This window comes from Bombus fervidus, unplaced genomic scaffold, assembly GCF_041682495.2.
Source record: "Bombus fervidus isolate BK054 unplaced genomic scaffold, iyBomFerv1 scaffold0058, whole genome shotgun sequence".
NCBI lineage: Eukaryota > Metazoa > Arthropoda > Insecta > Hymenoptera > Apidae > Bombus > Bombus fervidus.
The window spans coordinates 1-10,000 of record NW_027212621.1 but is presented as its reverse complement, the minus strand read 5'-3'; the positions used below and the strand labels follow the sequence as shown (position 1 = coordinate 10,000).

General features: G+C 44.3%; 2 non-coding genes across 2 annotated transcripts; both read right to left on the bottom strand.

The window, feature by feature from the left end:
• Window positions 1-1,448: 1,448 nt before the first annotated feature.
• Window positions 1,449-1,603, bottom strand: LOC139997329 (5.8S ribosomal RNA). The gene has a single exon (XR_011802730.1). It is a non-coding gene; the product is annotated as a 5.8S ribosomal RNA (ribosomal RNA).
• A 2,822-nt stretch (window positions 1,604-4,425) lies between these two features.
• Window positions 4,426-6,349, bottom strand: LOC139997337 (small subunit ribosomal RNA). Its single transcript, XR_011802736.1, has one exon. It is a non-coding gene; the product is annotated as a small subunit ribosomal RNA (ribosomal RNA).
• Window positions 6,350-10,000: the final 3,651 nt, after the last annotated feature.

Below are 10,000 nucleotides of genomic sequence, written 5' to 3'. Positions count from 1 at the left end.
AGCGCCGAATCGCCTTAAAGCAAAAAAAAATCACACGCGCGTACGTCGTACGTACGGCGCGTGTATACCTCGTCTCTAATCAAGTTTCGTTAGTCTTTCTCGAGCCTCGCCAAAGAGGATCGTTCTCTTCCTCTGCGCGATCTCTCCGTGCCAATGTCAGAGATTATTCTCTCTTTCGCACGACGACGAAAACGACTATTTTCGACGATCCGAACAACTTTGTAACGGACTCACATGCACATCTTAAAATCGGGTACAGAAACGTTGCGCAACACCGTGAGCTTTTCTCTTCTTCGTCACCCTTAAATATAGCCGATCGTAGACGCACGCTAGATCGTAACACACTTTTCGTTGATTTCCGACGAACGTGGCTTTGGGCCAGGCGCGCGGGCAGAGAGATACGCGACCGACGGGGAAAAATTCGTCCCGATACATGTACGCGTACTCTCCGATCTCCGCGCAACGCTGGGGATCATCTCCCTAAGTCATCAGCGTTCGAAGAAATCTCGTGTGTCCGTTCCCGGATCTACGGCTTTCTCTGGGTTCGCGAAGAACAGAAAAAAGCACAGAGGATGAAAAACGCAACGACGACCCATCGATGCGACGGTCCTCGTTGTCTTCTCGTCAGTCGTCTCGCGCCTGCAGAATACATCTCTGCCGCACGAACAGACGGAGTGGGTATTCGATCCCTGGGGCTGTACGAGTAAAAACATCTTGATGAAAAGACGGTTGTGTTTCTTTAAGGCACACAGTTTTTCGTTACGCCACCAAGTTTAGGTTTAGGTTTTAATATCTTGGTTCTCTTTTCTCTCCTCTCTCGACTGACTTTGTTCAAAAATATTTTTGCTTTCTCTCAGTCTCGCCAAAAATTCATTTAAGACGACGTCGGGGGCGCGGTCATTCGTGCTTATCGAAGACTAACAAAACGTAGCAGAGGCTGATACAAAAAGAAAAAAAAAATCGGCCACGAAGAAAACTCGCTCTGTGTATCTCGATAACCGCGTCGACGACGACGGTTCTCTCCGCGCTCTTTTAATTCGTATCCTTCTTCTTGCGCTTCGTCCGACTCAGAAACGTTCGTAAAACACGAACGACGGCGGGTTGTCAAGCCAAGAAGGGACAGAGAAGAGACGGAGGTAGTTTTGCGAGTCTCCCGTGAACGCGATAGATTTTTCATATATATTTGTATCGAGAGCATGCGTACGCCGGTCTCCACACGATCCAGCGACGAACGCCGACGAACGTCCAACAATCGCTCGTACGTCGCGTACGAGCCCTCGACCGCTCTTTAATTCGTATTCTTTTGCTTGGCGCTCGTCCTCCGACTCAGAAACGTTCGTTTAAATATAAAACGAACGACGGCGGGCTGTCGACGAGGCAAGAAAGAACAGAGAGAGACGGACCGAGAGCAACGATACGCAACGCAAGCAGTCTTAGGTTTACGTGAGCAACCCTCAGCCAGGCGTGGTCCAGGAATTGTATCCGTGGACCGCAATGTGCGTTCGAAATGTCGATGTTCATGTGTCCTGCAGTTCACACGTTGACGCGCAATTAGCTGCGTTCTTCATCGACCCACGAGCCAAGTGATCCACCGTTCAGGGTAATCGTTTATGCATGGATTTTTGTTTGTGTACTCAGGTTTTTGTACTCTTATTCTCGGTTCGAAAGAAGCCGATATCCGACAAACGTCCGACCAACGGGAATCGAACGCGCGGAAGTCGCCATATGATTGACGACACGAAAATACGTTCGAAAACGAAATCGGACGGACTGCGCGACGACACACGCAGCCCGCCGACCGGGCGTAAAGTGCATTATAATATATAACAACCAACGAGATCGAAGCTCCGTTCGTCAGGAAACGACGGGGATATAACACCCGATTCTGAATCCTCTGTACAGCACACGATCTCGCGAAGAAAGCGCACGGTGGCTAGCCCATGATATATATATAAGTTCGTTCCTCTCGTCCAGTTATTCGAAGCAAACAGCCGATATGCATCTCCATCGTTCGGGTAAAAAAAAATCGATGGGACGCGCACGGTCGTAGTCTTCCTCGCGCGGTCGTTTCTTCCCGATAGCCAGAAGCAGAGTTTGAAAAACTCTAGCGACGGAACGAGGCATTAGACTCTCGACAACGAGGATACAGACACGGCCGGCGGTCCCCTCTGAATCGACTTCGGTGGTTCAGGTAAAAATAAAAAAAATCGATGGGACGCGCACGGTCGTCCTTCCTCTTCCTCGCGCGCGGTCTATTCTTCCCGATAGCCAGAAGCAGAGTTTGAAAAACTCTAGCGACGGAACGAGGCATTAGACTCGCGACAACGAGGATAGAGAGACGACCGGCGGTCCCCTCTGAATCCACTTTGGTCGCTCAGGTAAAAATAAAAAAAAATTCGAAAGGGACGCGCACGGTCGTCCTTCCTCTTCCTCGCGCGGTCTTTTCTTCCCGATAGCCAGAAGCAGAGTTTGAAAAACTCTAGCGACGGAACGAGGCATTAGACTCTCGACAACGAGGATAGAGAGACGGCCGGCGGTCCCCTCCGAACGGATGGCGACAACGACGACTAAAGCGCGAAAAATCGCGACGAAAAGGAACGCATCTCCGTTCAGGTGTATGTGTGTGCGTGCGTTTAAAAAAAATTCGATGGGACTCGCAGCCATCGGCCTCGCGCGGTCGTTTCTTCCCGATAGCCAGAAGCAGAGTTTGAAAAACTCTAGCGACGGAACGAGGCATATGACTCACGACAACGAGGATATGGACAGGCGGTCCCCTCTGAACGGGTCGACGAGACGATGGTAAAAGAGACGAACCGGACGAAACTTCCGTCGATCAGGTAAAAATAAAAAAAAATTCGATGGGACGCGCACGGTCGTCGTCGTCTTCCTCGCGCGGTCGTTTCTTCCCGATAGCCAGAAGCAGAGTTTGAAAAACTCTAGCGACGGAACGAGGCATATGACTCACGACAACGAGGATAGAGAGACGGCCGGCGGTCCCCTCTGAATCGACTTCGGTGGTTCAGGTAAAAATAAAAAAAATCGATGGGACGCGCACGGTCGTCCTTCCTCTTCCTCGCGCGCGGTCTATTCTTCCCGATAGCCAGAAGCAGAGTTTGAAAAACTCTAGCGACGGAACGAGGCATTAGACTCGCGAGGATAGAGAGACGGCCGGCGGTCCCCTCCGAACCAACTTCGTCTAGTTAAGAATCGTTACTCTTTACCATCACTCGCACTGGTATATATCTTTTCGGGCCAACATCCACGCAATGCGTTTTCGTTCTAGGTTACCCGATCCACGAGTACGAACGTACAACGTGGTTTCGTTTTGTCGAACATCGTATATCGTTCGCCGTTGAAACGAACGACAACGAAACGACATAGGAAGAACGAACGCCCTTTGGGTAGGAAGCACGTTTCGAGGAACGACGAGAGTTTGGAGAGACGCGCGAGATAGCTGGAGACGCGCAGATATAGGTATCCATGGATCTTCGAAGAGAACCTTCGAAGATATATAATTCGGTATCCTTTTTTTCTGCGGCTCGCTATTCGCGTTCTTTCGCTCTCGTCGACGACTCGTTATAGACGCTTCGTTCGATCCCAAAGAGCAGTCTTCCTTATGTCCCGTTGCTAGGAGGTGAGGCCTACGCAACGCAACTACGAAATATAGAAGAGGTGTGAGCAGTGATCTCTCCGACACGAGGCACTTTAGAGATTTTAGTTTATATATTATATTGTTCGTTCGTTGGATTTCCACGATGCAAATACGAAATACGAGATCGTGACGGCGGGTCTTTCTGTGTACGACCTCACGCAGGCGCCTCGATCGCATTTCTCATTACACGTGGTTTCCACTGTAACTTTTAGTTTTTTCGATATGTGTTCAGCTCAAGTTCCCTCACATATCGTTATTATTATTATTATTATTAATAGTAGCGGTTTCGTGTTATAGGATTCGGAGACGGCGGGTCTTTCTGTGTACGACCTCACGCAAGCGCCTCGAGAATCTTTTTAAGTTTTCCGTGTGTTATATTATTCGGAGACGGCGGGTCCTTCTGTTTACGACCTCACGCAGGCGCCTCGAGAATATTTTTAAGTTTTTCGTTTGTTATAATATTATTCGGAGACGGCGGGTCTTTCTGTGTACGACCTCACGCAGGCGCCTCGAATTATTCGTGTAAAAGTATATCTCTTCATCCCGATGATCGAGAGAGAGTGCCACACTCTTCGTATAGTTTCGTAACTGGAGCGTCTCTCACCTCCTTATTGTAAAAAATTTGGCTTTTGTCAAAGTATATAGCTTGTTAATACGTCGTATATACTTTGTGTCGATATAGGAGGAGTACGGCTCCTTACCGACGATATTATATATATTTTATTATACAGTGTTCAAGTCAAATATATTCTTTGTGTTTTTGTATTTTTCGTTAATGATCCTTCCGCAGGTTCACCTACGGAAACCTTGTTACGACTTTTACTTCCTCTAAATGATCAAGTTTGGTCATCTTCCCGGTAACATCGGCAATGCTTATCACATTGGCCGCGCACCAGTCCGAAGACCTCACTAAATCATTCAATCGGTAGTAGCGACGGGCGGTGTGTACAAAGGGCAGGGACGTAATCAACGCGAGCTTATGACTCGCGCTTACTGGGAATTCCTCGTTCATGGGGAATAATTGCAAGCCCCAATCCCTAGCACGAAGGAGGTTCAGCGGGTTACCCGGGCCTTTCGGCCAGGGAAAACACGCTGATTCCTTCAGTGTAGCGCGCGTGCGGCCCAGAACATCTAAGGGCATCACAGACCTGTTATTGCTCAATCTCGTGCGGCTAGAAGCCGCCTGTTCCTCTAAGAAGATTTGTTTGTACGTTGGTAGTAAAAACCCGCCGACCGAAGCCGGGGGCCTTCGAGATACCATAATTTACGTCTATTTAGCAGGCTAGAGTCTCGTTCGTTATCGGAATTAACCAGACAAATCGCTCCACCAACTAAGAACGGCCATGCACCACCACCCACCGAATCAAGAAAGAGCTATCAATCTGTCAATCCTTCCGGTGTCCGGGCCTGGTGAGGTTTCCCGTGTTGAGTCAAATTAAGCCGCAGGCTCCACTCCTGGTGGTGCCCTTCCGTCAATTCCTTTAAGTTTCAGCTTTGCAACCATACTTCCCCCGGAACCCAAAAGCTTTGGTTTCCCGGAAGCTGCCCGCCGAGTCATCGGAGGAACTTCGGCGGATCGCTGGCTGGCATCGTTTATGGTTAGAACTAGGGCGGTATCTGATCGCCTTCGAACCTCTAACTTTCGTTCTTGATTAATGAAAACATTTTTGGCAAATGCTTTCGCTTCTGTCCGTCTTGCGACGATCCAAGAATTTCACCTCTAACGTCGCAATACGAATGCCCCCATCTGTCCCTATTAATCATTACCTCGGGGCTCCGAAAACCAACAAAATAGAACCGAGGTCCTATTCCATTATTCCATGCACACAGTATTCAGGCGAAGGTAGCCTGCTTTAAGCACTCTAATTTGTTCAAAGTAAACGTATCGGCCCACCTCGACACTCAGTGAAGAGCACCGCGATGGGATATTAGTTGGACCGCCCCGCGAGGAGCTAAGCCCACCGATAGGACGTACCACATAATGCCAGTTAAACACCGCGAGCGGTGAACCGACACTGTGACACACAGATTCAACTACGAGCTTTTTAACCGCAACAACTTTAATATACGCTATTGGAGCTGGAATTACCGCGGCTGCTGGCACCAGACTTGCCCTCCAATTGGTCCTCGTTAAAGGATTTAAAGTGTACTCATTCCGATTACGGGGCCTCGGATGAGTCCCGTATCGTTATTTTTCGTCACTACCTCCCCGTGCCGGGAGTGGGTAATTTGCGCGCCTGCTGCCTTCCTTGGATGTGGTAGCTGTTTCTCAGGCTCCCTCTCCGGAATCGAACCCTGATTCCCCGTTACCCGTTACAACCATGGTAGGCGCAGAACCTACCATCGACAGTTGATAAGGCAGACATTTGAAAGATGCGTCGCCGGTGCTAGATGACCATGCGATCAGCACAAAGTTATTCAGAGTCACCAAAACAAACGATGGACGAACGGACGAGCCATCCGCCACCGATTGGTTTTGATCTAATAAAAGCATTCGTACCATCTCTGGTACGAATCTGTTTGCATGTATTAGCTCTAGAATTACCACAGTTATCCAAGTAAGTTTAAGTATGATCTAAGAAACCATAACTGATTTAATGAGCCATTCGCGGTTTCACCTTAATGCGGCATGTACTGAGACATGCATGGCTTAATCTTTGAGACAAGCATATGACTACTGGCAGGATCAACCAGGGAACTTTGTATTTTATATATATATTATATATTAGAGTCAAAAGACTCTCTTTTTAAAATAGCCTCAGAGTGTCGTAGGTGGGTCCGTAACACCGTACGACGAGACTTTTCGTTCTTAGTGAACGTTCGACGACACCCTTTTAATTCCCGTTGTAACGTCGAACGCCACTACTCTCTCTCCTCTCATTTCGCCACTCTCTCTTTACTTTCTTTCGTTCGTTTGATTGTTTGTGTGGAATATTTTAAGATCATTCTGTTCATAGGATCATTCTGTAAGAATGGTTTGTTGGTTGAACGAATATGCCTTAGCGGTAAAAAGCACGTAAACTGCATGCTGAACGTACCGTCCTCGTAAGAAACATATTCGTTCGTTCTTTTGATATTCTCCAATCAGAAAGAACGCACTTCCTAAAAGGTAGTACGCTCCCCATTAGCCTTTCGTATGTTTAAAACGTACTGCGTACGCTATAACATAAGTTTTGGAACGGTCTCTGCCGAACCAGCATGAATTGATACTCAGTTAGTAACAAGCACACTGCCCTAACTTTTTTTAAAGTTAGTGCGAGCATACAGGATCCAGCTTCCCGACTAAGGGGAACCTTGCCACGTTATTTGGTCATTACGTCCAGGACAGCGACCCGCGGCGCAGCAGTGTAGAGAAAGAGTCGATACGAGAACGAAGGAACAGTCGAGAAATAGTAAAAAAGTTCACTAAGACTCGAGGAGCGGTGACTGAATTCTCAACCGAGGCCGTAGAATAGCCACGCGCTCGACGCTGTTCCGTCCGGACCGTCCGACTCGACGTGTCTCTTATAGATACCAAAGCGCCGGCCGGACGGTCGGCGCCGGCCGGGCCAGCGGCCGGGCGCTTACCATGTAAAACCTCCGTTAGAGCGTACCGTCGGACTTAGTCTCTGAAACGCTCGACCACTTTTTTCGAATAAACTACCCTTAGAAAACATCCTATCGTCGAGATATTTTAACGCACCGCTTATTTTAATATTTCAAACGAGTTTTTATCGAAAAATTTAATTTTTTTTTTTTTTTCAAAATCGCATCAGTAAACCACCTCTTTTAACGAATACGGACAAAAACCACGTTCTTAATCGATTAGAACACGTTAAAACAACGAGAAATATGCAAAAAAATATATACCTTGCAACGTTAATTAACGAAAAAATTAAACAAATATCGCAGTCGTGTCAGTTCGACGGACACTAATTTTTTAAAAAATTCGAAAAAAACGTTTAATCCAGTTGTATTTAATAGAGATATAACCGTTTCTGCAAAAATATTTATACCTTATAACGCTTTTTAACGAAATAACTCGAAATAAGCTTTTCGGACTTTTCCGCCGGCCGAAATTTTTCTAAGTCCCAACGTACCGTCGGACTTAGTCTCTGAAACGCTCGACCACTTTGTTCCAATAAAGTACCCTTATAAAACGTCCTATCGTCGAGATATTTTAACGCACCGCTTATTTTAATATTTCAAACGAGTTTTTATCGAAAAATTTAATTTTTTTTTTTTTTTCAAAATCGCATCAGTAAACCACCTCTTTTAACGAATACGGACAAAAACCACGTTCTTAATCGATTAGAACACGTTAAAACAACGAGAAATATGCAAAAAAATATATACCTTGCAACGTTAATTAACGAAAAAATTAAACAAATATCGCAGTCGTGTCAGTTCGACGGACACTAATTTTTTAAAAAATTCGAAAAAAACGTTTAATCCAGTTGTATTTAATAGAGATATAACCGTTTCTGCAAAAATATTTATACCTTATAACGCTTTTTAACGAAATAACTCGAAATAAGCTTTTCGGACTTTTCCGCCGGCCGAAATTTTTCTAAGTCCCAACGTACCGTCGGACTTAGTCTCTGAAACGCTCGACCACTTTGTTCCAATAAAGTACCCTTATAAAACGTCCTATCGTCGAGATATTTTAACGCACCGCTTATTTTAATATTTTAAACGAGTTTTTATCGAAAAATTTAATTTTTTTTTTTTTTTAAAATCGCATCAGTAAACCACCTCTTTTAACGAATACGGACAAAAACCACGTTCTTAATCGATTAGAACACGTTGAAACAACGAGAAATATGCAAAAAAATATATACCTTGCAACGTTAATTAACGAAATAATTAAACAAATATCGCAGTCGTGTCAGTTCGTCGAACACAAATTTTTTAAAAAATTCGAAAAAACGTTTAATCCAGTTGTATTTAATAGAGATATAACCGTTTCCGCAAAAATATTTATACCTTATAACGCTTTTTAACGAAATAACTCGAAATAAGTATTTCGGACTTTTCCGCCGGCCGAAATTTTTCTAAGTCCCAACGTACCGGTCCAGAATGAGACAAAGTTCCAAAGGCCCGGTCGTATCCGTCCGTTTTTTTTTAACCTTCCACGGACGAAATAAACGTTTAATCCCGACGTAAAATACAATAATATAGCGATTTATATAAAAATATTCATACCTCATAACGCTTTTTAACGAAATAACTCGAAAAAACTTTTCGGTCCGAAATTTTTCTAAGTCCCTACGTACCGGTCGAGAATGCGACTAAGTTCCAACGTCCCGGGCGCGATCATACTTTTTTTATATAACTTTTCAGCGACGAAATAAATGCTTAATCCCGATGTAAAACGTCATTTTAAAGCGATTTATGCAAGAATATTCGCACCTTATAACGCTTTTAAGCGAAAAAATTCGAAAAAACGGTTCGATTAAAAATTTTTTTTTAACGTTTTCGGGACGAAATAAACGTTTAATCCCGACGTAAAATATAATAATATAGCGATTTATATAAAAATATTCATACCTTATAACACTTTTAAGCGAAATAACTCGAAAAAACTTTTCGGTCGAAAATTTTTCTAAGTCCCTACGTACCGGTGGAGAGTATGACAAAGTCCGACGGGCCGAGTCGCGTCGGTCCACTATTTTTTTTTAACGTTTTCGGGACCAAATAAACGTTTAATCCCGACGTAAAATACAATAATATAGCGATTTATATAAAAATATTCATACCTCATAACGCTTTTTAACGAAATAACTCGAAAAAACTTTTCGGTCGAAAATTTTTCTAAGTCCCAACGTACCGGTCCAGAATGAGACTAAGTTCCAACGTCTCGGGCGCGATCATACTTTTTTTATATAACTTTCCAGCGACGAAATAAACGCTTAATCCCGACGTAAAAAGTCATTTTAAAGCGATTTATGCAAGAATATTCGCACCTTATAACGCTTTTAAGCGAAATAACTCGAAAAAACCTTTCGAATAAAAAATTTTTTTTTAACGTTTTCGGGACCAAATAAACGTTTAATCCCGACGTAAAATATAATAATATAGCGATTTATATAAAAATATTCGTACCTTATAACACTTTTAAGCGAAATAACTCGAAAAAACTTTTCGGTCGAAAATTTTTCTAAGTCCCTACGTACCGGTGGAGAGTATGACCAAGTCCGACGGGCCGAGTCGCGTCGGTCCACTATTTTTTTTTAACGTTTTCGGGACCAAATAAACGTTTAATCCCGACGTAAAATACAATAATATAGCGATTTATATAAAAATATTCATACCTCATAACGCTTTTTAACGAAATAACTCGAAAAAACTTTTCGGTCGAAAATTTTT